We start from the raw sequence: 6,901 nt of genomic DNA, 5'->3' as shown, positions 1-6,901 counted from the left end.
AATTAAATACATAGTTATGATAAGCAAGAGTAACTCTACCAAAATTGTGAATTTCATGGCCCCTGGGTCAGGGGTTCTGATGTAAGGGCGGGGCTCTATTTATTATATAGTGAAAATGCATTAATGCTTTAAAAATCTTCTTCTCTGCTTCTGGGTATTATTTAAACAAACTAAGTACATTATTATGATAAGCAAGGACACCTCTTCCAAAATTGTGAAATTCATGGCCCCAGGTACAGGGGTTCTTGTGCTAGGGTGGGGCTATATAGCTCCTACAGTGAAGGTGAATTATTTCTTTGAAAATCTTCTTCTCTGCCCCTGGGTACTATTTAAACAAACTAAGTACATTGTTATGATATGCAAGGATGCCTCTTCTAAAATTGTGAATCTCATGGCCCCAGGGTCAAGGATCCTTGTCAAAAGGGGGGGGGGGGCTCTATTGATTATATAGTGAAAAATCAAAATTTCTTTGAAAATATTCTTTTCTGCTTCTGGTTAAAAAGCAAAGAAGCTAAGTATATAGTTATGATGAGCAAGAGTGCTTCTTCCAGATTAGTGAATTGCATGACCCCTGGGTCAGATGTGCTGGTATAAGGGTGGGGCTGTTGATAATGTAGTGAAAATGCATTAATTCTATTAAATGATCCTGTCTGCTCCTTAATGTTAAGCAGTTAAACAAAGTGATTACTTATGATGAGCAAACTTGAAACTTCTGGTCCCAGGGTGAGAGGCTCTGGTGTTTCTCGGTGGTGAAGGGGGGGGGGGGGAGGGGCTCTATTGATAATATAGTGAATCTGTAGTGAAAATGCATTATTTCTTTAAAAATCTTCTCTGCACTTGGGCATATCAGACGCAAAAAGTGTAAAAGTTGTAATAAGGAAGGGTATTTTTACCAGATTTTTGAACATCTGGACCATTTGGTCAAGTGTTCTGGTCCTAGCCAGGGCTCAATTAATTTGCATTCTACTGAGAGGAGTTATTTGCCTTTGCCGTTTACTTTTGATAATTAATCATTGTAAATAATGTACATGAAAAATTAATAGAATAAGAGAATTATGCAAGAATTTTTATTGTATAATACAAAAAGTATTTTCATAGTTTTAATGATCATGTGGACTTGTAAGTAATAGATAAATAAAAATGAGACAAAAATAACTTGTCTTATTAAATGTTCATCAAAGACCAAGAGAGGCCAATGTAAGCGATTACAACAAGGAATTAAAATAGTACAAAAGCACTGATAGTTTGGTAATATACTGTATGGTGATAGTGATAATTGGGGAACAGATTAGAACCTAATTTATGAACTGTTAATGAATAGTAGACTAATTATTTTGTTGAACCTGGTCACCCTATTTTTCTTGCTTTTGGGCAACAAAGCTTCACCTTTCATTTCATTTTAATACTCTATGGATCCTCTAAATTGTTGTATTGTACTCAGGTGACCGTTAAGGCCCTTGGGCCTCTTGTTTTCTTTGGTCTCTGCTAGCAAGTTGTACTTGGAGTCGAATCACTGGATTTTTGAAAAGGGGGGGGGGGGTTTATGATGATAAATTTGAAGTACATTGTTCATGTGTCTGTTATTCATTCCAAGAATGTCTGCAGTTAATGTGTCACGCTGTTACAATAAATTTAATACACAGTGCATATGCTTTTTGTTTTATTCATCTTGATTTCATATCTCTCATCAGAAGTAAGATTTGTCCCTTGAGTGGTACTTGTTTAAGGACATACGCAAGGTACCTTACCTACTGATAATTTTTAAAGATATTCTTAATTTAAGATTATAGTGCCATCAAATGTTCATAGACAAAAAATCAGCATGAAAAGATATCAATTGATGAAAATTCTTGTATAATTCAAAGACAAATATACAAAAATTACTAAACATATATTCTAGATGTTTATCCACACTTGCTTTAGAAGTGTACAGCAGAATATATAGACATTAAAATGTAACACACAGCTCCTTTAGGTATTAGAACTCTCCAACTCCAGGGGAAAAGACTATAAAGTTCAAACTACATTGAGTATGTCCTTGAGAACGATTTCAGGTTTTGCATGTGGTGTATATTTTACAAATGACTAGTTACAAAAAGTATATATTCTACTTGGTTGTATGCATAGTGCATTATTATATTGTTTCATATGTTGTATGTTAAAGAAGTACAGCAAAACAAGCAAATAAAAACATTGGCACTGCAAAGCAAATTCTCCCCTCGCTCGCAAAAATCACCAAATCGTTACCAGTATGACTACTCAATGATGTTCCGAGTTCTTTGCGAAGTGCTGGATAGTTTGAAAAATAATATGGCTTTATGATAGACAAAGTAATGAATTAAATACGTTAAAAATTATTTGAAATATTTTACGTGTTTTACCAATCTTAATTTATTTTGTATTATCTCTTTCAAAAATGGGTGAATTTATTAAAATCGTCCACATACTTCGGTATCTCGAACACTGATATTTCCAATACCATGGATATGTCGAAGTGATTTGGAAGTCCCAAACGCTTATTCCTTAAGTATTTTACCCTGGATATCTCGAATCCTCGGATATCTCGAAGTATTTTCTCAGTCCCATCGACTTGTGTATCTTCCAAATCGATTTTGTAAATTTGTATATTTCCTCGCCCTAATAATATTGTACCATGTAAAATTGTTAATGATGTAAACATTTTTACCTACCGATAATTCGCCATAAAAATATTCAAATATTTTCGAAAACAGAAAACAATTATTTTATTTATTTTAATTATATTAAATTTGTTATTCATTCCAAGAATGTCTGCAATTAATGTAATGTGTCACGCTGTTACAATTAATTTAATACACAGTGCATATGCATCTTGATTTTCCAAATCGATTAACTTGCAAATTTGTATATTTCCTTGCTAAAGAAGCCCAGCTGTATACAATAGTTATAAACCCTTTCTACACTAATTAAAATGTTTTTATGTAAATTAATTAAGAAAATCGTGCTCAATTGATTAAGCTTGTTAAGAATTCTTGTTCTCCCCACGTACGTTTCTGGAATAAAAATTCCAAGATGGCTGTTTTGCCATGGAAACAAAAAGGGTAAATTTCTGAAATTTTGCATCTTCCGAAGTCCAGGGTTTCTGATCCACTCCGCTCCTCGTTTATGAGGAGCAGAGTGGATCAGACACCCTTGACTTGTGAAGATTGACTTTTTGTTGAGTAGTTGCTTATTTTGCTTTGCCTCCGATATTTCACCGTTGGATTCATTTGAAGGTAAATTGGGGAAGGTCCGTTTGCGATCTACTTCTTACAATTGCATTCGTAGGCTCTGTTATTCTACGAAGGGGTGTTCCAAATGAGTCCCAGTAGATGGGAGAAATATTATATAAATATTTTGACAAGAATAACAAAATTGCAATAGAAGTTGTCGCATGTAGACAAAGATGTTTCGGCTCATCATAAAGAGGGCACCAGTACATGTAATTCTAGCTCTACTGGTCATAGACAAGAAAAGCTTTTAATGTGTCCGTCGGCCTTTCGTTTGCCAGTGAACATTTTTAAGCTCACATGGGCTGAAAACCCGGGCTTTTCTAATAATAATAATAATAATAATAATACTTTATTTAAAGAAGGTAACCTGGTTAGTGCATGCACTATTCTTCCCCAGGGCCTTCTAGATATTAAGTACAGATACATATAATTATATACATACAAATATACAAATTAACTTATTGCAGTCCATATGATTACAGTCTCAGAAGTATGAATACAGAGTTTGTCTTTGTCCGATAATAATTACATATAAATAAGGAACAATCATAAACACAAGTATTTAAATATAAATACATGTACATGTAGTAAATTGAAAAGAAAAAAAAAATTATTGAAATATTTGCTCAGATATTTATTCGACGGCTAACAATGTCTGATCATCCGTTGTCCGCCGTTCGTCTGTCTGACCGTCTGTCCGTTCGTCTGTAAGCTTTTCACATTTTGAACTTCTCCTCAAGAACCACTTGGTCATTAATTTTAACAAAACTTGGTAAGAAGCATCCCTGGGTAAAGGGGATTCTAAATTATTAAAATGAAGAACCAAGCCCCCTTCCAAGGGGAGATAATCAAGAAAAAGTAAAAATAGGGAAGGATCATTAAGACATCTCAATAACCACTGGGCCAGAAAAGCTGAAGCCTATGTCAAAGCTTTGTGAGGTATTGTAAATTCTAAATTGTCGCATATGGATAAAGATGTTTCAGAAGGACCAGAAAAGCTGAAAATTAGATGAAAGCTTCTTGTGGTAGTATAGATTGTAAATTGTTCACACCATGGGCCCCATGTGGCAAATTTCCACTTTTCGGCTCTTACGTTTTTCTGGCACGTCAAATATCAAAAATGCCTGTAAAACGTCAGATATTTCGTACTAACTTTAAACGAGATTGCTGAAATCCCTGTAACATAAACTTATTTGTTAGTATCATCAGCTTAAAAATTGATCGTACTCGGATCAAGCTCTTGAATATCACATAAATTGGACGACATAAAGACAATATGCAGGTGATAGAGGAATATTACTACATAAATACAGAAAGTTGACGATCGAAAAGCTTAAGTTATCTCGTTTTTCATAAGGTTTTGTTGTTGGTTGGCCCTCGTCGTCCATAGTAAAGCATTCAATTATGAAACAGATGTGGCAGACTCTAAGGTATTCACTGGGATATAACAAGTCGACATATGAATAGAAATAACTATTGTTAATCGATTAAACATAAAATTAGATTTCAAAAAGATACATTATTAGAATTTAAGCTATTTGACCAAATGTTCGAATCTGTGTCTTCTTATAGATATTTAGGGGTGCTCTCCAGTGCCTCCGAAACTTTCTCATATGCCAAGGAAGACCTGTATAAAAAGCTTTGAAAGCATATTTTAAACTTCTAAAAGTTTTTTTGTCCTTGAAGCCAAGTGTCAAAACATCCCTTCATGTATTTGATCATACAGTAAAACCCATCTTGCTTTATGGATATGAAATATGGGGGAACATCATTCGACCTATTATTTTCCTTAAAACTTGAAAACTCTCGGTGTACTAGTATGACATTTTGATAAGTCAAAGTGTACGAATCTACACTTTAAATTTTACAAGCAGGGGCGGATCCAGGAATTGAAGTTAGGGGGGCGCAAAAAGTAGGCAGGGGGTCTGGCGAAGCCCTGGTGGGGGCCCAGGGGGCGAAGCTCCCGGAAGCTCCTGGATTTTAGAGATTTTGCAGGGTAAAAAAAGAGGTCTACCGAGTAGACATTTTTACATTTTCTCGATGAAACTATGATTTACGTTAACTTTGAGAGTTTTTTTTTGGGGGGGGGGGGCGCCGGGGACGCCCCCCCCCCCTAAATCCGCCACTGGCAAGAATATATTAGGACTGCATAGAAAAAGTGCAAACTTCCCCTCGTAATGAACTTATCTGAGCTTGGTAGGATCCCTCTTCATTGTGATATTATAAAAAGTATTTTGAATTACATGTATGTCCATAGATTAGAATGTCTAAGACATGTCATTTCCATTATTGAGAGAAGTATCTCCAAGTAAGATTAATTGGAGTAACAATATACCATCCTGGTATGGGACATTTCGTAAGATTGTAGAAATGTTTTTAAAAAGGGATTTTTTTTTAAATAAATTGCAAATTTTCAAGACAAAATGCAATAAATAAATAAATAAATAAATAAATAAATAAATAAATAAATAAATAAATAAATAAATATTTTATTTGCATATTACTTGAATCAGTGGAACTTAATAATAGTGTCACAAGAAGGTAACCTGGGCACCAAAACAAATTTTGGACTTGAAAAATATTCACTTTGCCTACCATTTGAACAAAGGAAAGTAATATGTAGGTTGTGTACACCTTCTCACAATTTACAAATAGAAAGAGGTCGTTATTTGGGCATTCCTAGAGACCAAAGACTTTGTACTAAATGCTCAATGAATGTTACTGAAGACGATAAACACACACTTTTTGAATGTTTGAATTATGTTACAGAAAGAGAGAATTAACATGATGAATATTATACAAAAACACTGTATCAATTTTGCTCATTTAAATACTGAAAATAAGTTGTTGTGGGTTCTAAACTGTGAAAATATTGAAGTGCTTTCTGCTGTTTGTGAACTGGCTAGACAAGCCATTAAATACTAATACTAGGGAGAGAATGTCACATTACAACATTTCTTTAAATGTTAAGTACATGTAAAATACGTAATTGTAAAAAAGAAAAAAAACACTTTATGTATCGTAAAAATAGTACTTTTGCATCGCAACGTGGTATCTTTTGCAATGCGAGGATTGTAGAATCTCCCCACTTTGCATTAGGATACACGGTAGTACTATTTCAATCATCAGTATTACTTACATATACAGTGTTATAAATCGTCAACTTCTATAAATACAATGACATGTACTGCATGTAGATCATTTTGTCTATCTATCTATCTATCCATCCATTTATTATATCGGTTTTTGATTCCGACGAACGGTGTTGCCATGGTTATTAAAGATATGAATGTCTGTGAAATTCTTTCAAAACGCTACTTCTCCTACAGTTTTGTCCTATTTCAATAAAACTTGTTATAGAAGTAGACTAATATAATGTCAAACAATTCTACAAATTATTGTTTGTTTATTTCGACAAACTGTGTTGTCATGGTTCCTAAAAAAGTAATTTCTATGAAATTCTTTCAAACCGCTACTTCTACAGATTTGTCCAATTTCAATAAAACGTGGAACTACAGTACATGCATGTGCTCATGTAATCTTCACCATTTACATACATTAAAATGTGGATAAACAATGTTGCAGTGTCATGAAAATAGAACATGGTGTGAAATTCTTTTAAACTCTACACCTCCTTCAGTTTTGGTCTG

General features: G+C 34.0%; 1 protein-coding gene across 1 annotated transcript in view; it reads left to right on the top strand.

Moving 5' to 3' along the window:
* The window catches only part of LOC133184428 (phospholipid phosphatase 1-like), a 181,299-nt gene that overhangs the window by 7,825 nt on the left and 166,573 nt on the right, over positions 1–6,901 (top strand). The gene's annotated exons all lie outside the window — the stretch shown is intronic.

The sequence above is a fragment of the Saccostrea echinata genome, unplaced genomic scaffold (assembly GCF_033153115.1).
Source record: "Saccostrea echinata isolate AGI-Se365-2 ecotype Australia unplaced genomic scaffold, CSIRO_AGI_Sech_v1 ptg000010l, whole genome shotgun sequence".
Classification (NCBI taxonomy): domain Eukaryota; kingdom Metazoa; phylum Mollusca; class Bivalvia; order Ostreida; family Ostreidae; genus Saccostrea; species Saccostrea echinata.
This window is presented reverse-complemented; position numbering and strand designations above follow the sequence as displayed.